Below are 26,204 nucleotides of genomic sequence, written 5' to 3'. Positions count from 1 at the left end.
AGCAGCTTAAAAAAAAAAAAAAAAACTTTGTACATATACAGACTGCCATATCAAAACCTCATGGGAAAAGCAAACACAAAAGCTAAAATACACACACACACACAAAAGATAAAGCAACCCAAACACAACACTAAAATGGTCATCAAACCACAAGAGAACAAAAAAAGAAAAAAGACCTACAAAAACAAACCAAAAACAATTAAGAAAACAGCAATAGGAATACACATATTGAAATTTACCTTAAATGCAAATGGTTTAAATGTGCCAACCAAAAGACATATACTGGCTAAGTGGATACAAAAAACAAGACCCATATATATGCTGTCTACAAGAGATCCACCTCAGCCTAGGGACACATACAAACCACGAAAGTGAGGGGATGGAAGAACACATTCCATGCAAACGGAAATCGAAAGAAAGGTGGAGTAGCAATACTAACATCAGACAAAACAGACTTTAAAATAAAGACTGTTGGGACTTCCTGGCTGTCCAGTGGTTAAGACTCGGTGCTTCCAACGCTGGGGGTGTGAATGCGGCGAATTAAGGTCCCAAATGCCGTGAGGTGTGGCCAAAACTAAATGAATAAATAAATTAAATAAAATAAAGACTGTTATAAGTGACAAAGAAGAACACTACATAATGATCAAGGGATCAAGCCAAGAAGAAGATATAACACTTGTAAATATATATGCACCCAACATAGGAGCACCCCAATATGCAAGGCAAATACTAACAGCCATAAAGCGAGAAATCGACAGTAACACATTAATAGTGGGGGACTTTAACTCCCCACTTTCATCAACGGACAGATCATCCAGGCAGAAGATCAATAAGGAAACACAGACCTTAAATGAAACAGTAGACAGGTGGACTTAATTGATATTTATAGAGCACTCCATTAAAAGCAGCAGAATACACATTCTTCTCAAGTGCACACGGAACATTCCCCAGGACTGACCACATGCTGGGTTCACAAGGTAAGCACCAGAGATGGATGCTAAGCACCAGCTAAGTCTGCTGCTGCAGCCACCAAGAAGCCTGTGTGCAAGCACAGGTCACTATCAACACCTCCCCTCCCAGGAGCCTGTGCAGCCCGCCACTGCCAGGGTCACGTGATCCAGGGACAACTTCCCCGGGAGAACATACAGCGCTACTCAGGCTGGTGCAACGTCACACTGGCCTCTGCCGCAGCAGGCTCGCCCTGCATTCCGAACCCCTCCCTCCCCCCCGGCCTAAGTGAGCCAGAGCCCCCTACTCAGCTGTTCCTTTACTCCGACCTGTCCAACCGAAGAACAGACGTCCTCAGGCAACCTACATGCAGCGGCGGGGCCAAATCCAAAGGTGAATCCAAGAAACTGGGCAAACAAAGAAGAGAAAGGGAAATCTCTCCAAGAAGCCTCAGGAACACCGGATTAAATCTCCACAGTCAACTTGATGTACCCTGCATCTGTGGAATACCTGAAGAGACAACGAATCATCCAAAATTGAGGATGTGAACTTTGGGAGCAAGGATATATATATTTTTCCCTATTGCTCTTCTTGTGAGTGTGTATGCATATGCTTCTGTGTGTGATTCTGTCTGTATAGCTTTGCTTCTACCATATGTCCTAGGGTTCTGTCTGTCCATTTTTTTGTTTGTTTATTTGTTTTTTTAGTATAGTTTTCAGCACTTGTTATCATTGGTACATGTGTTTTTTGGTTCGGTTGTTCTTTCTTTTTAATTACTTAAAAATTTTTTTTAATAATTATTTTTTTATTTTAATACTTTTTTAATTGAATTGAATTTTATCTTCCCTTTTTCTTTCTTCCTTTTCTTTTTTTCTCCCTTTTATTCTGAGCAGTGTGGATGACAGGCTTTTGGTGCTGCAGCCAGGTGTCAGGGCTGTGCCTCTGAGGTGGGAGAGCAAACTTCAGGACACTGGTCCACAAGAGACCTCCCAGCTCCACGTATTATCAAACGGCAAAAATCTCCCATAGATCTCCATCTCAATGCCAAGACCCAGCTCCACTCAACGACCAGCAAGCTACACTGCTGGACACCCTATACCAAACAATGAGCAAGCAAGGAACAGAACCCCACCAATTAGCAGACAGGCTGCCTAAAATCATAATAAGGTCACAGACACCCAAAAACACACCACCAGACATGGACCTGCCAACGAGAAAGACAACATCCAGCCTCGTCCACCAGAACACAAACACGAGTCCCCTCCACCAGGAAGGCTACACAGCTCACTGAACCAACCTTACCCACTGGGGGCAGACACCAAAAACAACGGGAACTACGAACCTGCAGCCTATGAAAAGGAAACCCCAAACAAAGTAAGTTAAGCAAAATGAGAAGACAGAGAAACACACAGCACATGAAGAAGCAAGGAAAAAACCCACCAGACCTAACAAATGAAGAGGAAACAGGCAGTCTACCTGAAAAAGAATCCAGAATAATGATAGTAAAGATGATCCAAAATCTTGGAAACAGAATGGAGAAAATACAAGAAACGTTTAACAAGGACCTAGAAGAACTAAAGATAGAACAAAAAATCATGAACAACACAATAAATGAAATTAAGAATTCTCTAGAAGGGATCAATAACAGAATAACTGAGGCAGAAGAACGGATAAGTGACCTGGAAGATAAAATAGTGGAAAAGGGCTTCCCTGGTGGCGCACTGGTTGGGAGTCCGCCTGCCGATGCAGAGGACACGGTTTAGAGGACGCGGGTTCGTGCCCCGGTCTGGGGGGATCCCGCATGCCACGGGGTGGCTGGGCCCGTGGGCCATGGCCGCTGGGCCTGCGTGTCCGGAGCCTGTGCTCTGCAACGGTAGAGGCCACAGCAGTGAGAGGCCCGGATACCAAAAAAAAAAAAAAAAAAAATAGTGGAAAAAACTATGGCAGAGCAGAATAAACAAAAAAGAATGAAGAGAATTGAGAACAGTCTCAGAGACCTCTGGGACAAGATTAAACGTGCCAGCATTCGACTTATAGGGGTCTCAGAAGAAGAAGAAAAAAAGAAAGGGACTGAGAAAATACTTGAAGAGATTATAGTTGAAAACTTCCCTAGTATGGGAAAGGAAATAGTTATTCAAGTCCAGAAAGCACAGAGAGTCCCATACAGGATAAATCCAAGGAGAAACAAGCCAAGACACATATTAATAAAACTATCAAAACTTAAATACAAAGAAAACATATTAAAAGCAGCAAGGGAAAAACAACAAATAACACACAAGGGAATCCCCATAAGGTTAACAGCTGATCTTTCAGCAGAAACTCTGTAAGCCAGAAGGGACTGGCAGGACATATTTAAAGTGATAAAGGAGAAAAACCTGCAACCAAGATTACTCTACCCAGTAAGGATCTCATTCAGATTTGATGGAGAAATTAAAACCTTTACAGAGAAGCAAAAGCTGAGAGAGTTCAGCACCACCAAACCAGCTTTACAACAAATGCTAAAGGAACTTCTCTAGGCAAGAAACACAACAGAAGGAAAAGACCTACAATAACGAACCCAAAACAATTAAGAAAATGGGAATAGGAACATACATATCGATAATTACCTTAAATGTAAATGAACTAAATGCTCCCACCAAAAGACACAGATTGGCTGAATGGATACAAAAACAAGACCCATATATATGCTGTCTACAACAGACCCACGTCAGACCTAGAGACACATACAGATTGAAAGTAAGGGGATGGAAAAAGATATTCCATGCAAATGGAAATCAAAAGAAAGCTGGAGTAGCAATTCTCATATCACACACAATAGACTTTAATACAAAGACTATTACAAGAGACAAAGAAGGATACTACATAATGATCAACGTATCAATCCAAGAAGATAGAACAACTGTAAATATTTCTGCACCCAACAGAGGAGCACCTAAATACATAAGGCAGATACTAACAGCCATAAAAGGGGAAATCGACAGTAACACAATCATAGTAGGGGACTTTTAACACCTCAGTTTCACCAACGGACAGATCATCCAAAATGAAAATAAATATGGAAAGACAAGCTTTAAATGATAAACAAAATGGACTTAATTGATATTTATAGGACATTCCATCCAAAAACAACAGAATATGCTTTCTTCTAAAGTGCTCATGGAACATTCTCCAGGATAGATCATATCTTGGGTCACAAATCAAGCCCTGGTAAATTTAAGAAAACTGAAATTGTATCAAGTATCCTTTCTGACCATAATGCTATGAGACTAGATATGAATTACAGGAAAATATGTGTAAAAAAATACAAACACATAGAGGCTAAACAATACACTACTTAATAACCAAGAGATCACAGAAAAAATCAAACAGGAAATCATAAAATACCTAGAAACAAATGACAATGAAAACACGACGACCCAAAACATATGGGATGCAGCAAAAGCAGTTCTAAGTGGGAAGTTCACAGCAATACAATCCTACCTTAAGAAACAAGAAACATCTCAAATAAATAACCCAACCTTACACCTAAAGCAATTAGAGAAAGAAGAACAAAAAAACCCAAAATTAGCAGAAGGAAAGAAATCATAAAGATCAGATCAGAAATAAAGGAGAAAGAAATGAAGGAGACGATAGCAAAGATCAATAAAACTAAAAGTTTTTCTTTGAGAAGATAAAATGGATAAACCATTAGCCAGACTCATCAAGAAAAAAAGGAAGAAGACTCAAATGAATAGAATCAGAAATGAAAAAGGAGAAATAACAACTGACACTGCAGAAATACAAAGGATCATGAGAGATTACTACAAGCAACTCTATGCCAATAAAATGGACAACCTGGAAGAAATGGACAAATTCTTAGAAATGCACAATGTTCCAAGACTGAACCAGCAAGAAGTTGAAAATATGAACAGACCAATCAAAAGCAGTGAAACTGAAATTGTGATTAAAAATCTTCCAACAAACAAAAGCCCAGGACCAGATGGCTTCACAGGCGAATTAAATCAAACATTTAGAGAAGAGCTAACACCTATCCTTCTCAAACTCTTCCAAAATATAGCAGAGGGAGGAACACTCCCAAACTCATTCCACGAGGTCATCATCACTCTGATATCAAAACCAGACACAGATGTCACAAAGAAAGAAAACTACAGGCCAATATCACTGATGAATGTAGATGCAAAAATCCTCAACAAAATACAAACAGAATCCAACAGCACATTGAAAGGATCATACACCATGATCAAGTGGGATTTATTCCAGGAATGCAAGGATTCTTCAATATATGCAAATTAAACAGTGTGATACACCATATTAACAAATTGAAGGAGAAAAACCCTGTGATCATCTCAATAGATGCAGAGAAAGCTTTTGACATAATTCAACACCCATTTATGATAAAAAAAAAAAACCTCCAAAAAGTAGGCATAGAAGGAACTTACCTCAACATAATAAAGGCCATATATGACAAACCAAAAGCCAACATCGTCCTCAATGGTGAAAAACTGAAACCATTTACACTAAGATCAGTAAGAAGACAACATTGCCCACTCTCACCACTCTTATTCAACATAGTTTTGGAAGTTTTAGCCACAGCAATCAGAGAAGAAAAAGAAATAAAGGGAATCCAAATCGGAAAAGAAGTAAAGCTGTCCCTGTTTGCAGATGACATGATACTATACATAGAGAATCCTAAAGATGCTACCAGAAAACTACTAGAGCTAATCAATCAACATGGTAAAGTAGCAGGATACAAAATTAATGTACAGAAATCTCTTGCATTCCTATACACTAATGATGAAAAATCTGAAAGTGAAATTAAGAAAACACTCCCATTTACCATTGCAACAAAAAGAATAAAATATCTAGGAATAAACCTACCTAAGGAGACAAAAGACCCGTAAGCAGAAAATTATAAGACACTGATGAAAGACATTAAAGATGATACAAATAGATAGAGAGATATACCATGTTCTTGGACTGGAAGAATCAACACAGTGAAAATGACTATACTACCAAAGGCAAACTACAGATTCAATGCAATCCCTATCAAACTACCACTGGCATTTTTCACAGAACTAGAACAAAAAAATTTCACAATTTGTATGGAAACACAAAACACCCCGAATAGCCAAAGCAATCTTGAGAACGAAAAACGGAGCTGGAGGAATCAGTCTCCCTGACTTCAGTCTATAGTACAAAGCTACAGTCATCAAGACAGTATGGTACTGGCACAGAAACAGAAATATACATCAATGGAACAGGACAGAAAGCCCAGAGATAAACCCACGCACATATGGTCACCTTATCTTTGATAAAGGAGGCAAGAATATACAATGGAGAAAGATAGCCTCTTTAATAAGTGGTGCTGGGAAAAGTGGACAGCTACATGTAAAAGAATGAAATCAGAACACTCCCTAACACTGTACACAAAAATAAACTCAAAATGGATTAGAGACCTAAATGTAAGACTGGACACTATAAAACTCTTAGAGGAAAACATAGGAAGAACACTCTTTGACATGTCACAGCAAGATCTTTTTTGATCCACCTCCAAGAGTAATGGAAATAAAAACAAAAATAAGCAAATGGGACCTAATGAAACTTAAAAGCTTTTGCAAAGCAAAGGAAACTACAAACAAGATGAAAAGATAACCCTCAGAATGGGAGAGCATATTTGCAAACGAATCAACGGACAAAGGATTAATCTTCAAAATATATAAACAGCTCATGCAGCTCAATATTAAAAAAACTAACAACACAATCAAAAAATGGGCAGAAGACCTAAACAGACATTTCTCCAAAGAAGACACACAGATGGCCAAGAAGCCCATGAAAAGCTGCTCAATATCACTAATTATTAGAGAAATACAAATCAAAACAACAATGAGATGTCACCTCACACCAATTAGAATGGGCATCATCAGAAAATCTACAAACAACAAATGCTGGAGAGGGTGTGGAGAAAAGGCAACCCTCTTGCACTGTTGGTGGGAATGTAAATTGATAGAGCCACTATGAAGAACAGTATGGAGGTTCCTTAAAAAACTACAAATAGAACTACCATATGATCCAGCAATCCCACTACTGGGCATATACCCTGAGCAAACCATAATTCTAAACGAGTCATGTACCACAATATTCAGTGCAGCTCTACTTACAATATCCAGGACATGGAAGCAACCTAAGTGTCCATCAACAGATGAATGGATAAGAAGATGTGGCACATATATACAATGGAATATTACTCAGCCATAAAAAGAAACGAAATTGAGTTATTTGTAGTGAGGTGGATGGACCTAAAGTCTGTCATACAGAGTGAAGTTAAGTCAGAAAGAGAAAAACAAGTACCGTATGCCAACACATATATATGGAATCTAAAAAAAAAAAAAAAAAAAAGGTCATGAAGAACCTAGGGTAAGACGGGAATAAAGACGAGACCTACTAGAGAATGGACTTGAGGACATGGGGAAGGGGAAGCTGGGACAACGTGTGAGAGTGGTAGTGTATATATGGACATATATACACTACCAAATGTAAAATAGATAGCTAGTGGGAAGAAGTTGCATAGCACAGGGAGATCAGCTTGGTGCTTTGTGACCAGCTAGAAGGGTGGGATAGAGAGGGTGGGAGGGAGGGAGACACAAGAGGGAAGAGATATGGGGACATATGAATATGTATAACTGATTCACTTTGTTATAAAGCAGAAACCAACACACAACTGTAAAGCAATTATATTCCAATAAAAATGTTAAAAAATATAAAAAATAAAAAAAGAAACAAAAGAAACCCCCATATAATCATCTCAATAAATGTAGAAAAAGCTTTTGACAAAATTCAGCACCCATTTACAATAAAAACTCTCCAGAAAGCGGGCAGAGAAGGAACATACCTCAACATAATAAAGACCATATATGACAAACCTACTGCTAACATCATATTCACTGGTGAAAAGCTGAAGGCATTTCCTCTAAGACCAGGAAGAAGACAAGGTTGTCCACTCTTGCCACTTGTATTCAACATAGTTTTGGAAGTCCTAGCTATGGCAATCAGAGTTGAAAAATCAATAAAAAGGAATCCAAATTGGGAAAGAAGAAGTAAAACTGTCACTGTTTAAAGATGACATGATACTATACATAGAAAATCCTAAAGATGCTACCAGAAAACTACTAGAGTTCATCAATGAATTTAGTAAACTTGCAGGTTACAAAATTAATACACAGAAATCTGTTGCATTCTTATACACTAGCAACGGAAGATTAGAAAGAGAAATTCAAGAAGCAATCCCATTTACTACTGCATCAAAAAGAATAAAATACCTAGGATTAAACCTACCTAAGTAGACAAAAGACTTGTACTCCAAAAACTGTAAGATGCTGATGAAATCGAGGAAGACCCAAACAGATGGAAAGATATATCATGTTCGTGGATTGAAAGAATCAATATTGTCAGAATGACTATACTATCCAAGGCAATCTACAGATTCACTGCAATTTCTATCAAATTACCAATGGCATTTTTCGCAGAACTGAAACAAAAAAGTCTCAAAATTTGTATGGAGACACAAAAGACCCCAAACTGCCAAAGTAATCTTGAGAAAGAAAAACGGAGCTGGAAGAATCAAGCTGCCTGACTTCAGACTATACTACAAAGCTATAGTCATCGAAACAGTGTGGTACTGGCACAGAAATATACATATACATCAATGGAGCAGGATACAAAGCACAGAAATAAATCCACACACCTATGGTCAAATAACCTACGACAAAGGAGACAAGACTACACAGTAGTGGAAAGACAGTCTCTTCAACAAATGGTGCTGGGAAAACTGGACAGCTACATGTAAAAAAAATGAAATTAGATCATTCTTTAACACCATACACAAAAATAAGCTCAAAATGGATTAAAAACCTAATGTGAGACTAGGCCTTATAAAACTCCTAGAGGAAAACATAGGCAGAACACCTTCTGACATAAATCACAGCAGTATCTTTTTTGACCAGTCTCCCAGAATAACGGAAGTAAAAACAAAAATAAACAAATGGGATCTAATTAAACTCAAAAGCTTTTGCAGAGCAAAAGAAACCATAAACAAAAAGAAAAGACAACCCACAGACTAGGAGAAAATATTTGCAAGTGATGTGACTGACAAGGGATTAGTCTCCAAATTTTACAAACAGCTCATGAGGCTTAATATCATCAAAACAAACAACCCAATCAAAGAACGGGCAGAAGACCTAAATAGACATTTCTCCAAAGAACACATACCGATGACCAACAAATACATGAAAAGATGTTCAACATTGCTAATCATTAGAGAAATGCCAATCAAAACTATAATGAGATATCACCTCACACCAGTCAAAATGGTTATCATCAAAAAATCCATAAACAGTAATGCTGGAGAGAGTGTGGAGAGAAAGGAATCCTCCTACACTGTTGGTAGGAATGTAAGTTGGTATGCCCATTATGGAGAACAGTATGGAGGTGAGTTAAAAAACTAAAAACAGAGCTACCATATGACACTGCAATCCCACTCTTGAGCATATATCCAGAAAAAAAAAAACATGGTTCGAAAAGATACATGCACCCCAATGTTCATTGCAGCACTGTTTACAATAGCCAAGACATGGAAGCAACTTAAATGTCCATCAACAGAGGAATGGATAAAGAAGATGCACATATATACAATGTAATAATCCTCAGCCATTAAAAAGAATGAAACAGTGGCATTTGCAGCAACATGGATGGACCTAGAGATTGTCATACTTGAGTGAAGTAAGTCAGACAGAGACAGAGAAATATCATATGATAATCCTTTTATGTGGAGTCTAAAAAGAAATGATACAAATGAACTTATTTACAAAACAGAAACAGACTCACAGACTTAGAGAATGAACTTATGGGTACCACAGGGGACGATGGGGGGAAGGGATAGTTAGGGAGTTTGGGATCAACATGTACACACTGCTATATTTAAAATGGATAACCAAGAACCTACTGTATAGCACAGGGAACTCTGCTTAATGTTATGTGGCAGCGTGGATGGGAGGGGAGTTTGGGGGAGAATGGATACATGTATATGCATGGCTGAGCCACTTTGCTGTGCACCTGAAACTATCACAACATTTTTAATTGGCTATACTCCAATATAAAATAAAAAGCTTAAGAAAAATGAAAAGAAGAACTCAGATTTTACATTAAGTCTTCGATTTATTTGACAAATAAACAAAATAACTAACAAGGTAGGCATTCACAAAAAATATTCATCTTATTTTCACCAAATTTAAAGTGTGAAAAGCTAATACGGTGCCATGTACACATTCTCTATATTTAAACTCATTATTTAAAATTTAAATCTTAGAAAAATAATTTTTCTATTTCTGTTATTTTGTATCTATATTAGATGATGGATGTTCACTAAACTTACTGTGATAACCACTTCATGATGTATGTAAATCAAGTCATCATGCTATGCACCTTAAACGTATACAGTGCTGTACATCAATTGTATCTCAATAAAATTGTAAGAAAGAAGATAAATAAAATGAAATTTAAATCCTAAGAAAGAAAAAAACGTTGTGAGCTTTCAAAGATGAGAACATACGTTCGCATGCCCAATCACATAACTTAGTACACTACTATATAGTCGACTGTGTTAGTTGGGTACCTAAGCTAACTTTGTTGGACTTACGAACAAATTGAACTTAAGAACGTGCTCTCGGAATGGAACTCGTTCATATGTATGGGACTTACTGTAAAATTTATGTTTACAATTTTGCTATTTGTTTTCTCTATGTCTTTTTTGTTTTTGTGTTCCTCCATTATTGACTTTTTTGCATTAAATAGATATTTTCTAGTGTACCCCTTTAATTCCTTTGTAACTCTTAAATTATATTTTGGGGGTTATTTTCTTATTTCCTGACTTGAGTATAAAAATTAAGATCTTAACTTGTAACAATATGGCTCAGATTAATATAAACTTAATTTCAATAGTATACAGACACTTTCATCCTATACAGTTCCATTCCCTCCTCTGTGTTCTTATTTTCATTCCAATTACACCTTTATTCATTTATGTCCATCAACACAGATTTATAATTATTACTTCATGCAGTTCTCAATTAAATCAGGAGGGAAAAAGTTATAATCAAAAAATATTTATACTGCCTTTTATATTTACATATGTAGTTACCTTTACTGTGCTCTTTTAGTTCTCATGGTTTTAGTCACTATCTAATGTTTTCTTCTGAGCCTTAAGAACTACATTTACTATTTCTTGTAGGGTGGGTTTGCTAGTGATGAATTTTCTCAGTTTTGTTTATCTCGGAATGTCTTAATGTATCCTTCATTTTTGACGTATGGTTTTGCTAGATATAGAATTCTTGGTAGACAATCTTTTTCGTTCATCATTTTGAATACGGTATTTCATGTTGCCTGGACATGATGGTTTCTGATGAGAAATCACTGTTAATCTTATTGAGGATACCTTGTACATGATGAATTGCTTCTCTCTTGCTCTTTTCAAGATATTCTCACTGTTGCTTTTGACAGTTAGCTTATGATGTATCTTTGAGTTTATCGTACCTAGAATTTGTTGAGTGTCTTGGATGTGTTGGTTTATGTTTTTCATAAGATTCGGGAAATGTGGGGCCATTATTTCTTCAGATATTCTTTCTGTCCCTTTCTCCTCTCTTTCTGAGACTTCAGTTATGTATATCTTGATATGCTTGCTTTTTCACCTGTTAATGAGCCATACTTTGTTTCTTTGCATTACTCATAATTTTTTGTTGAAAACTACATGTTTTAAGTAATGTGCCAACTCTGGAAATAAGAATCTCCCCTCCTCCAGGATTTGTTGTTACCGTTGCTGGGTTTTTGTTGTTGTTCTTGTTCTTATTCTTGTTATCATTGTTCCTGTTCATTTGTTTACTGGCTTTTTGGAACTAATTCTGGAAAGTCTGTATCCTTTGTTGTATGTGGCCACTATCTCTGTTTGGTTAGCTTAGTCCTTGCTCAGAAGCTCTGTGTATGTGTTGTTCCAGAGTTTTGAAAAAGCTGATTTTGACAACTTTTGCCAGTTTCCCCTTTGTTTTTATAGAGATGAGCATTATCAAAGGCCCTTACTCCTCCAATTTTGCTAACATCTGCTATCTGGGATTTTTTGAATGAGATATTCTTGGAGACTATGCAAACTGGAACCCAATCTATATTCTTTCTAGAAGATAACAATATTCTAAAATAAAAACCACCATTTTTGAACTTTTTAAATTAAGCCATAAAGAACTGAGTCCTTTCAAGGTATCAGAACTCCTGTCAATTCAGTTTTCAATTCTGTACATCTTACATTCCTTAAATTTCCCTATTAACAATTTGCTTGAATTAATTTTGATACTTATTTTTAAAACGAAAAAGTCAACTTTAAATTAGTGGCTCAGCAGAGTAAGAGATAAAATGTCCATTAATTAAAGGTTTTAAGATAATAATCAAGGAATTTCATTAATGGAGGCTGTGTATTTAAGGATGAAAATATCCTCCAATCCTAATAGAAAATCACCTAGCTTTCATTTAATAGAAACTTCTTATTCACCTCACATTCATAAGAGTCAACTTCACTTTTTCATATATGTGAAAGAATAAATTCTTAACCATTTAGGAATAATATGCCTTTTTAGGAATCTAATAAAAACTGTACACTCTTTTTCTGGAAAATGAACATATATACATAATTCTGCTTACAATTTAAGGGTTTCCTGGATACTCTGCAGCCTATAAGAACCGTTATTGAACAAAAAAATATGATTTTAATGGGAAAACAGAACAGATATTCAAATAATTACAACACCTGACCTTCAATAGAGCAATGACAATGTAAAATATTAAAACATATATAAGTGGTCTTTAACTACTATACATTTTTCATTTAAAAAGCTAATTTGTAAATTATATATTTAGAATTTATTACATATTTTTTCTTATAAAAATAATATTAGTAACAATGGTTGGGACTATTAAACTGCAAGTTTCTTAAGAATAGGTGCTGTTAAAATAGATAACTAATAAGGACCTACTGTATAGCACAGGGAATTCTTCTCAATACTCTGTAATGACCTATATGGGAAAAGAATCTAAAATATGTATAGGTATAACTGATACACTTCGCTTTTTGCAGAAACTAATGCAACAGTGTAAATCACCTATACTCTAATAAAATTTTTTTAAATAGGTGCTCTTTTTACTTGTCTTTGTATCATAAATGTCCTATCCAAATAAATAGCATACTTTACTTTCCCAGATGACACTTTACGAAACCTATTTTATTCAATAATGTATTTGAATACAAATGTACAAACAAGAAAAAATACTGATGCAATGACAAACATTAAATAAATCAAAACGACAAAAATAAAAAAGAAAACATAAAGAATAAAATAGATTTTAAATTATCTGTTGCTTGAGAGACAGGCTTAATTAGAAGAGAATCTAGGGAATTCCCTGGGGGTGCAGTGATTAAAACTCTGTGCTCTCAATGCAGGGGGCCCAGGTTCGATTTCTGGTCAGGGAACTAGATCCCACACGCATGCCGCAACTAAGAGTTCACATGCCACAACTAAGGAGCCCCCATGCTGCAACTAAGGAGCCGGCAAGCCACAACTAAGGAGCCCGTGTACCGCAACTAAGGAGCCCATGTGCTGCAACTAAGGAGACAGTGAGCTGCAACTAAAGAGCCCTCGAGCCACAACTAAGGAGCACATCTGCCACAACTAAGACCCAGTGCAACCAAATAAATTAATTTAAAAAAAAGAGAATATAATGGTAAATATAGATATTTCTAGGTACTTTTGTTTAAACTTATAGATTCCTTTTTATTGTACTTCAAATGTCACTTCAAAATATGTTTCTTCTTAATACTACATCTACTATCCTTAGCCATGAATAAGGTCATTTTTGGACACTAACAATTTGTAAATGGACTGGAAGGGCAAATATGTTTTGGAAAAACGTTGAAAGAAGTTGGGGGTGGAGGATACTGTTCAAAGAGGTTTTATAATATAAAATAAATAACTTATTATTTATTATATATCTTATAGTAGAATGTGTGCAAGTTAAAATAAAGTAAGCTAGTGTGAAAATAAGCAATAGTGTGTATAGGAACTCCACTGCAAATTTTTTTTCAAAAGGAAAAATAGTTGTGGTGGGGTAGAGATGAAATTTTTACTCTGCTTCTTAATCATTGTGCTAAAGAAGATGGGAAAACCACATTTTGGTGCCATAAATATGAAGAAACAATTGCACATTTTCATTTGAATAATATCAAACCCTTATCAAAACCAGATAAAGTCATGAGTAATATGCAGAATTCAACTGGATATCATTTAATATCTATAGGCTGTGACCCTACCATATAAGATCAATGAAATGCCATAGCCTTGTCTTCAGAATAGGACTTGAAGACATTTACATACTCAAAGCAATGCCAAAGCGACAAATGAGTGAACTTCAGAAGACTTAACCTCAGAGACACGGATGATACGCCAGCCCCATCTTTTTAAGTCTGGTGTTTGACTCCCTGGCTACGTGACAATAAAAGAGATTCAGCCTAGCAGTCTGGGTCTATAGCTACAGAGATTCCTTGCTGAAGAAATCTGGCAATAAAGAACCTCAGCCAAGGGCTTCCCTGGTGGCGCAATGGTTAAGAATCCTCCTGCCAATGCAGGGGACATGGGCTCGAACCCTGGTCCGGGAAGATCCCACATGCCGCGGAGCAACTACGCCTGTGCACCACAACTACTGAAGCCCACATGCCTAGAACCCGTGCTCCACAACAAGAGAAGCCAACACAATGAGAGGCCCGCGCACTGCAACGAATAGTAGCCCCCACTCGCCACAACTAGAGAAAGCCCACGCACAGCAACAAAGACCCAACTCAGCCATAAATAAATAGATAAATTTATTCTTTTTAAAAAAAGAAAGAACCTCAGACAGCTGAGAAAGTAATTAACTGTCGCCATAAAAAATATCTTTACAAGCAAAAGCTGAGACAGTTCAGCACCACCAAACCAGCTTTACAACAAATGCTAAAGGAACTTCTCTAGGCAAAAAACACAACAGAAGGAAAACACCTACAATAACGAACCCAAAACAATTAAGAAAACGGGAAAAGGAACATACATATCGATAATTACCTTAAATGTAAATGGACTAAATGCTCCCACCAAAAGACACAGATTGGCTGAATGGACACAAAAACAAGACCCATATATATGCTGTCTAAAAGAGACCCACTTCAGGGCCTCCCTGGTGGCGCAGTGGTTGAGAGTCCGCCTGCCGATGCAGGGGATACGGGTTCGTGCCCCGATCTGGGAGGATCCCATATGCCGCGGAGCGGCTGGGCCCGTGAGCCGTGGCCGCTGGGTCTGCGCGTCCGGAGCCTGTGCTCCGCAACGGGAGAGGCCACAACAGTGAGAGGCCCACATACCGCAAAAAGGAAAAAAAATAAAAAATAAAAAAAAAATAAAAGAGACCCACTTCAGGGCTTCCCTGGTGGCGCACTGATTGAGAGTCCGCCTGCCGATGCAGGGGACACGGGTTCGTGCCCCGGTCCAGGAAGATCCCAAATGCCGCGGAGTGGCTGGGCCCATGAGCCATGGCCGCTGAGCCTGTGCATCCGGAGCCTGTGCTCCACAACGGGAGAGGCCACAACAGTGAGAAGCCCGCGTATCGCAAAAAAAAAAAAAAAAAAAACTAAATAAATAAATAAAAGAGACCCACTTCAGACCCAGAGAAACATACAGACTGAAAGTAAGGGGATGGAAAAAGATATTCCATGCAAATGGAAACCAAAAGAAAGCTGGAGTAGCAATTCTCATATCAGACAAAATAAGACTTTAAAATAAATACTATTAGAAGAGACAAAAAAGGACACTACATAATGATAAAGGGATCGATCCAAGAAGGAGATATAACAATTGTAAATAGTTACGCACCCAACATAGGAGCACCTCAATACATAAGGCAAATACTAACAGCCATAAAAGGGGAAATCGACAGTAACACATTCATAGTAGGGGACTTTAACACCCCACTTTCACCAATGGACAGATCATCCAAAATGAACATAAATAAGGAAACACAAGCTTTAAATGATACATTAAACAAGATGGACTTAATTGATATTTATAGGACATTCCATTCAAAAAGAACAGAATACACATCTTTCTCAAGTGCTCATGGAACATTCTCCAGGATAGATCATTTCTTGGGTCACAAATCAAGCCTTGGTAAATTTAAGAAAACTGAAATTGTATCAAGTATCTTTTCCAACCACAATGCTATGAGACTAGATATGAATTACAGGAAAAGTTCTGTAAAAAATACAAACACATGGAGGTTAAACAATACATTACTTAATAACCAAGTGATCACTGAAGAAATCAAAGAGGAAATAAAAAATACTTAGAAACAAATGACAATGGAGACACGACGACCCAAAACCTATGGGATGCAGCAAAAGCAGTTCTAAGGGGGAAGTTTACAGCAATACAATCCCACCTTAAGAAACAGAAAACATCTCGAATAAACAACCTAACCTTGCACCTAAAGCAATTAGAGAAAGAAGAACAAAAACACCCCAAAGTTAGCAGAAGGAAAGAAATCATAAAAATCAGATCAGAAATAAATGAAAAAGAAATGAAGGAAACGATAGCAAAGATCAATAAAACTAAAAGCTGCTTCTTTTAGAAGATAAACAAAATTGATAAACCATTAGCCAGACCCATCAAGAAAAAAAGGGAGAAGACTCAAATCAATAGAAATAGAAATGAAAAAGGAGAAGTAACAACTGACACTGCAGAAATACAAAAGATCATGAGAGATTACTACAAGCAACTCTATGCCAATAAAATGGACAACCTGGAAGAAATGGACAAATTCTGAGAAATGCACAACGTTCTGAGACTGAACCAGGAAGAAATCGAAAATATGAACAGACCGAACACAATCACTGAAATTGAAACTGTGATAAAAAATCCTCCAACAAACAAAAGCCCAGGACCAGATGGCTTCACAGGCGACTTCTATCAAACATTTAGAGAAGAGCTAACACCCATCCTTCTCAAACTCTTCCAAAATATAGCAGAGGGAGAAACACTCCCAAACTCATTCTACGAGGCCACCATCACCTTGATACCAAAACCAGACAAGGATGTCACAAAGAAAGAAAACTACAGGCCAATATCACTGATGAACATAGATGCAAAAATCCTCAACAAAATACTGGCAAACAGAATCCAACAGCACATTAAAAGGATCATACACCATGATCAAGTGGGGTTTATTCCAGGAATGCAAGGAGTCTTCAGTATACGAAAATCAATCAACGTGATACACCATATTAACAAATTGAAGGAGAAAAACCATATGATCATCTCAATAGATGCAGAGAAAGCTTTCAACAAAATTCAACACCCATTTATGATAAAAACCCTGCAGAAAGTAGGCATAGAGGGAACTTTCCTCAACATAATAAAGGCCATATATGACAAACCCACAGCCAGCATCGTCCTCAATGGTGAAAAATTGAAACCATTTCCACTAAGATCAGGAACAAGACAAGGTTGCCCACTCTTACCACTCTTATTCAACATAGTTTTGGAAGTTTTAGCCACAGCAATCAGAGAAGAAAAGGAAATAAAAGGAATCCAAATTGGAAAAGAAGAAGTAAAGCTGTCACTGTTTGCAGATGACATGATACTATACACAGAGAATCCTAAAGATGCTACCAGAAAACTACTAGAGCTAATCAAGGAATTTGGTAAAGTAGCAGGATACAAAATTAATGCAGAGAAATCTCTGGCATTCCTATATACTAATGATGAAAAATCTGAAAGTGAAACCAAGAAAACACTCCCATTTACCACTGCAACAAAAAGAATAAAATATCTAGGAATAAACCTACCTAAGGAGACAAAAGACCTGTATGCAGAAAATTATAAGACACTGATGAAAAAATTAAAGATGATACAAATAGATGGAGAGATATACCATGTTCTTGGATTGGAAGAATCAACATTGTGAAAATCACTCTACTACCCAAAGCAATCTACAGGTTCAATGCAATCCCTATCAAACTACCACTGGCATTTTTCACAGAACTAGAACAAAAAATTTCACAATTTGTACGGAAGCACAAAAGACCCCGAATAGCCAAAGCAATCTTGAGAATGAAAAATGGAGCTGGAGGAATCAGGCTCCCTGACTTCAGACTATACTACAAAGCTACAGTAATCAAGACAGTATGGTACTGGCACAAAAACAGAAAGATAGATCAATGGAACAGGATAGAAAGCCCAGAGATAAACCCACGCACATATATCTTATCTTTGATAAAGGAGGCAGGAATGTACAGTGGAGAAAGGATAGCCTCTTCAATCAGTTGTGCTGGGAAAACTGGACAGGTACATGTAAAAGTATGAGATTAGATCACTCCCTAACACTATACACAAAAATGAGCTCAAGATGGATTAAAGATCTAAATGTAAGGCCAGACACTATCAAACTCTTAGAGTAAAACAGAGGCAGAACACTCTATGACATAAATCACAGCAAGATCCTTTTTGACCCATCTCCTAGAGAAATGGAAATAAAAACAAAAATAAACACATGGGACCTAATGAAACTTCAAAGCTTTTGCACAGCAAAGGAAACCATAAACAAGACCAAAAGACAACCCTCAGAATGGGAGAAAATATTTGCAAATGAAGCAACTGACAAAGGATTAATCTCCAAAATTTATAAGCAGCTCATGCAGCTCAATAGCAAAAAAACAAACAACCCAATCCAAAAATGGGCAGAAGACGTAAACAGACATTTCTCCAAAGAAGATATACAGATTGCCAACAAACACATGAAAGAAGGCTCAACATCATTAATCATTAGAGAAATGCAAATCAAAACTACAATGAGATATCATCTCACACCGGTCAGAATGGCCATCATCAAGAAATCTAGAAACAATAAATGCTGGAGAGGGTGTGGAGAAAAGGGAACACTCTTGCACTGCTGGTGGGCATGTGAATTGGTACAGCCACTATGGAGAACAGTATGGAGGTTCCTTAAAAAACTACAAATAGAACTACCATATGACCCAGCAATCCCACTACTGGGCATATACCCTGAGAAAACCATAATTCAAGAAGAGTCATGTACCAAAATGTTCATAGCAGCCCTATTTACAATAGCCCGGAGATGGAAACAACCTAAGTGTCCATCATCCGATCAATGGATAAAAAAGATGTTGCACATATATACAGTGGAATATTACTCAGCCATAAAAAGAAACGAAATTGAGCTATTTGTGATGAGGTGGATGGACCTAGAGTCTGTCATACAGAGTGAAGTAAGTCAGAAAGAGAAAGACAAATACTGTACGCTAACACATATATATGGAATTTAAGAAGAAAAAAAAAATCATGAAGAACCGAGGGGTAAGACAGGAATAAAGACACAGACCTACTCGAGAATGGACTTGAGGATATGGGGAGGGGGAAGGGTAAGCTGTGACAAAGCGAAAGAGAGGCATGGACATATATACACTACCAAACATAAGGTAGATAGCTAGTGGGAAGCAGCCGCATAGCACAGGGAGATCAGCTCGGTGCTTTGTGACCGCCTGGAGGGGTGGGATAGGGAGGGTGGGAGGGAGATGCAAGATGGAGGGGATATGGGAACATATGTATATGTATAACTGATTCATTTTGTTATAAAGCAGAAACTAACACACCACTGTTAAGCAATTATACTCCAATAAAGATGTAATTTAAAAAATGTCTTTAGTCTGTAGATTCAGAATTAGGTACAGTGATAAACAAAATCAACATAATATAGGTATACTGAGTAACTGATATAGATTTGTGATTTTAAACTGGAATCTTACTAAATTCATCAACAGTATCAAAACATTTAAGAGAAATAAAGATTCAACACATCGGGTTTCCGCAGACAAGTAAGACCCAGCCAGGCTCTGCCAGAAAAAAGTGAAGCCCCCTCCACCAAGAAGCCTACACAACCCACTAAACCAACCTTAGCCACTGGGGACAGACACCAAAAACAACAGGAACTACGAACCTGCAGCCTGCAAAGAAGAGACCCCAAACACAGTAACATAAGCAAAATGAGAAGACAGAAAAACACACAGCAGGAGAAGGAGCAAGATAAAAACCCACCAGACCTAACAAATGAAGAGGTAATAGGCAGTCTATCTGAAAAAGAATTCAGAATAATGATGGTAAAGATGATCCAAAATCTTGGAAATAGAATAGACAAAATGCAAGAAACAGTTAACAAGGACCTAGAAGAACTAAAGACGAATCAAGCATCGATTAAAAACACAATAAATGAAATAAAAAATACTCTAGATGGGATCAATAGCAGAATAACTGAGGCAGAAGATCGGATAAGTGAGGTGGAAGATAAAATAGTGGAAATAACTGCTGCACAGCAAAATAAAGAAAAAAGAATGAAAAGAACAGAGGACAGTCTCAGAGACCTCTGGGACAACATTAAACGCACCAACATTCGAATTATAGGGGTTCCAGAAGAAGAAGAGAAAAAGAAAGGGACTGAGAAAATATTTGAAGAGATTATAGTTGAAAACTTCCCTAATATGGGAAAGGAAATAGTTAATCAAGTCCAGGAGGCACAGAGAGTCCCATACAGAATAAATCCAAGGAGAAATACACCAAGACACATATTAATCAAACTGTCAAAAATTAAACACAAAGAAATCATATTAAAAGCATCAAGGCAAAAACAACAAATAACACACAAGGGAATCCCCATCAGGATAACAGCTGATCTCTCAGCAGAAACTCTACAAGCCAGAAGGGAGTGGCAGGACATACTTAAAGTGATGAAGGAGAAAAACCTGCAACCAAGATTACTCTACCCAGCAAGGATCTCATTCAGATTTGATGGAGAAATTAAAACCTTTACAGACAAGCAAAAGCTGAGAGAGTTCAGCACCACCAAACCAGCTTTACAACAAATGCTAAAGGAACTTCTCTAGGCAAGAAACACAACAGAAGGAAAAGAACTACAATAACGAACCCGAAACAATTAAGAAAATGGGAATAGGAACATACATATCAATAATTACCTTAAATGTAAATGGACTAAATGCTCCCACCAAAAGACACAGACTGGCTGAATGGATACAAAAACAAGACCCATATATATGCTGTCTACAAGAGACCCACTTCAGACCTAGAGATACATACAGACTGAAAGTAAGGGGATGGAAAAAGATATTCCATGCAAATGGAAACCAAAAGAAAGCTGGAGTAGCAATTCTCATATCAGACAAAATAGACTTTAAAATAAAGACTACTAGAAGAGACAAAGAAGGACACTACATAATGATCAAGGGATCAATCCAAGAAGAAGATATAACAATTGTAAATATTTATGCACCAAACATAGGAGCACCTCAATACATAAGGGAAATATTAACAGCCATAAAAGGAGAAATCGACAGTAACACAATCATAGTAGGGGACTTTAACACCCCACTTTCACCAATGGACAGGTCATCCAAAATGAAAATAAATAAGGAAACACAAGCTTTAAATGATACATTAAACAAGATGGACTTAATTGATATTTATAGGACATTCCATCCAAAAACAACAGAATACACATTTTTCTCAAGTGCTCATGGAACATTCTCCAGGATAGATCATATCTTGGGTCACAAATCAAGCCTTGGTAAATTTAAGAAAATTGAAATTGTATCAAGTATCTTTTCCGACCACAATGCTATGAGACTAGATATCAATTACAGGAAAAAAGCTGTAAAACATACAAACACATGGAGGCTAAACAATACACTACTTAATAACGAAGTGATCACTGAAGAAATCAAAGAGGAAATTAAAAAATACCTAGAAACAAATGACAATGGAGACACGACGACCCAAAACCTATGGGATGCAGCAAAAGCAGTTCTAAGAGGGAAGTTTATGGCAATACAATCACACCTTAAGAAACAGGAAATATCTCGAATAAACAACCTAACCTTGCACCTAAAGCAATTAGAGAAAGAAGAACAAAAACATCCCAAAGTTAGCAGAAGGAAAGAAATCATAAAAATCAGATCAGAAATAAATGAAAAAGAAATGAAGGAAACGATAGCAAAGATCAATAAAACTAAAAGCTGGTTCTTTGAGAAGATAAACAAAATTGATAAACCATTAGCCAGACTCATCAAGAAAAAAAGGGAGAAGACTCAAATCAATAGAATTAGAAATGAAAAAGGAGAAGTAACAACTGACACTGCAGAAATACAAAAGATCATGAGAGATTACTATAAGCAACTCTATGCCAATAAAATGGACAACCTGGAAGAAATGGACAAATTCTTAGAAATGCACAGCCTGCCAAGACTGACTCAGTAAGAAATAGAAAATATGAATAGACCAATCACAAGCACTGAAATTGAAACTGTGATTAAAAATCTTCCAACAAACAAAAGCCCAGGACCAGATGGCTTCACAGGCGAATTCTATCAAGCATTTAGAGAAGAGCTAACACCTATCCTTCTCAAACTCTTCCAAAATATAGCAGAGGGAGGAACACTCCCAAACTCATTCTACGAGGCCACCATCACCTTGATACCAAAACCAGACAAGGATGTCACAAAGAAAGAAAACTACAGGCCAATATCACTGATGAACATAGATGCAAAAATCCTCAACAAAATACTAGCAAACAGAATCCAACAGCACATTAAAAGGATCATACACCATGATCAAGTGGGGTTTATTCCAGGAATGCAAGGATTCTTCAATATACGCAAATCAATCAATGTGATACACCATATTAACAAGCTGAAGGAGAAAAACCATATGATCATCTCAATAGATGCAGAGAAAGCTTTTGACAAAATTCAACACCCATTTATGATAAAAACCCTGCAGAAAGTAGGCATAGAGGGAACTTTCCTCAACATAATAAAGGCCATATATGACAAACCCACAGCCAGCATCGTCCTCAATGGTGAAAAACTGAAACCATTTCCACTAAGATCAGGAACAAGACAAGGTTGCCCACTCTCACCACTCTTATTCAACATAGTTTTGGAAGTTTTAGCCACAGCAATCAGAGAAGAAAAGGAAATAAAAGGAATCCAAATGGGAAAAGAAGAAGTAAAGCTGTCACTGTTTGCAGATGACATGATACTATACATAGAGAATCCTAAAGATGCTACCAGAAAACTACTAGAGCTAATCAATGAATTTGGTAAAGTTGCAGGATACAAAATTAATGCACAGAAATCTCTGGCATTCCTATATACTAATGATGAAAAATCTGAAAGTGAAATCAAGGAAACACTCCCATTTACCATTGCAACAAAAAGAATAAAATATCTAGGAATAAACCTACCTAAGGAGACAAAAGACCTGTATGCAGAAAATTATAAGACACTGATGAAAGAAATTAAAGATGATACAAATAGATGGAGAGATGTACCATGTTCTTGGATTGGAAGAATCAACATTGTGAAAATGACTCTACTACCCAAAGCAATCTACAGATTCAATGCAATACCTATCAAACTACCAATGGCATTTTTCACAGAACTAGAACAAAAAATTTCACAATTTGTATGGAAACACAAAAGACCCCGAATAGCCAAAGCAATCTTGAGAACGAAAAATGGAGCTGGAGGAATCAGGCTCCCTGACTTCAGACTATACTACAAAGCTACAGTAATCAAGACAGTATGGTACTGGCACAAAAACAGAAAGATAGATCAATGGAACAGGATAGAAAGCCCAGAGATAAACCCACGGACATATGGTCACCTTATCTTTGATAAAGGAGGCAGGAATGTACAGTGGAGAAAGGACAGTCTCTTCAATAAGTGGTGCTGGGAAAACTGGACAGGGACATGTAAAAGTATGAGATTAGATCACTCCCTAACACCATACACAAAAATTAGCTCAAAATGGATTAAAGACCTAAATGTAAGGCCAGACACTATCAAACTCCTAGAGGAAAACATAGGCAGAACACTCTATGACATAAATCACAGCAAGATCCTTTTTGACCCATCTCCTAGAGAAATGGAAATAAAGACAAAAATAAACACATGGGACCTAATGAAACTTAAAAGCTTTTGCACAGCAAAGGAAACCATAAACAAGACCAAAAGACAACCCTCAGAATGGGAGAAAATATTTGCAAATGAAGCAACTGACAAAGGATTAATCTCCAAAATTTATAAGCAGCTCATGCAGCTCAATAGCAAAAAAACAAACAACCCAATCCAAAAATGGGCAGAAGACCTAAATAGACATTTCTCCACAGAAGATATACAGACAGCCAACAAACACATGAAAGGATGCTCAACATCTTTACTCATTAGAGAAATGCAAATCAAAACTACAATGAGATATCATCTCACACCAGTCAGAATGGCCATCATCAAAAAATCTAGAAACAATAAATGCTGGAGAGGGTGTGGAAAAAAGGGAACACTCTTGCACTGCTGGTGGGAATGTGAATTGGTACAGCCACTATGGAGAACAGTATGGAGGTTCCTTAAAAAACTACAAATAGAACTACCATATGACCCAGCAATCCCACTACTGGGCATATACCCTGAGAAAACCATAATTCAAAAAGAGACATGTACCAAAATGTTCATAGCAGCCCTATTTACAATAGCCCGGAGATGGAAACAACCTAAGTGTCCATCATCGGATGAATGGATAAAGAAGATGTGGCACATATATACAATGGAATATTACTCAGCCATAAAAAGAAATGAAATTGAGCTATTTGTAATGAGGTGGATGGACCTAGAGTCTGTCATACAGAGTGAAGTAAGTCAGAAAGAGAAAGACAAATACTGTATGCTGACACATATATATGGAATTTAAAAAAAATGTCATCAAGAACATAGGGGTAAGACAGGAATAAAGACACAGACCTACTAGAGCATGGACTTGAGGATATGGGGAGGGGGAAGGGTAAGCTGTGACAAAGTGAAAGAGCGGCATGGACATATATACACTACCAAACGTAAGGTAGATAGCTAGTGGGAAGCAGCCGCATAGCACAGGGAGATCAGCTCGGTTCTTTGTGACCGCCTGGAGGGGTGGGATAGGGAGGGTGGGAGGGAGACGCAAAAGGGAGGGGATATGGGAACATATGTATATGTATAACTGATTAAATTTGTAAAATAAAAAAAATAAAAAAAATAAAAAAAAAAAAAAAAAAAAAAAAAAAAAAAAGATTCAACACATCTATATGTTTAATGAACTAGGTTTATACAAAATTACCTAAGTACTCAGAAAGTTTTTTGTTAAAATTAGTTGACAACTGAGGTACAGAAAATCAAATACAGTATATTAAATGCAGTTTAAAAGTTTTAGGAAACATAATATAGTGGTGAAACCTGATTAGAAGTGAATTTTAAATTCTGCTAAATTTATAAAATAATTTGTATTCAAAAGTAATAATAGCCAATTCCAAAATATGAAACCGTAAGATATAAAATCCCTAAATCTTACCTTAAGAATTGAAAGATTAAAGCACTAAAAAAAAATCAGTTATTGATTCTTTGTGACAACTTCTATGAATCTTCTACATTCAGTATATGGATAATAATAATTTAGAAGGTTTCAAAAAAGTATTTAAAAGTAATGATCCTGAAAAAGGATCTGCAGGAATAGATTAACATGGAGCTCACAGTATCTGGGCTTCTACTTCTTAAAGTAAGATAACTGGATAAAATATAAATAGGCTACTCTGCCTTAGCTTTTCCAATTTAAACTATTAACTGCATTGCTCTTGGGATTAAGAAGGAAAGGACTTAAGAAGGATATGTCTTTTACTGGACTGCGAAAAAGTCTAAAGACAGAAGACAGGCTAATTAGAAACTTTAAAATAGTAATTGTGCCATCTGAAGTGCGACCATATGTGAATCATGGCTACATGGAACTATGGCTTAAAACAGCAAAAAACAAACAAAAAAAAAACCTTTTAAAATGCTTCTGTACTGTTTATAAATATTTATACATAAATATGATTAGCCATATCAATGTCTTGAAACACAATTTTGAGTCCTGCAAGTCCTAGCAGTACTGATCTTTCAAATTTACACATATACACCATAAGTGACTTAAGCAATATTTGATATATTCGTCTTTTAGTTCTAATAGATCACAATCCTAAGGGTAATAAGTTATGGACTT

The 26,204-nt window shown here is 36.8% G+C and overlaps 1 protein-coding gene across 8 annotated transcripts in view; it reads right to left on the bottom strand.

Annotated features, from left to right (window-relative positions):
• CASK (calcium/calmodulin dependent serine protein kinase) overlaps window positions 1–26,204 on the bottom strand; it is a 400,881-nt gene that overhangs the window by 298,868 nt on the left and 75,809 nt on the right. The gene's annotated exons all lie outside the window — the stretch shown is intronic.

The sequence above is a fragment of the Mesoplodon densirostris genome, chromosome X, assembly GCF_025265405.1.
Source record: "Mesoplodon densirostris isolate mMesDen1 chromosome X, mMesDen1 primary haplotype, whole genome shotgun sequence".
NCBI classification, from domain to species: Eukaryota; Metazoa; Chordata; class Mammalia; order Artiodactyla; family Ziphiidae; genus Mesoplodon; species Mesoplodon densirostris.
Note: the sequence above shows the minus strand (reverse complement) of the source record. Positions and strands in the feature narration are given on the sequence as shown.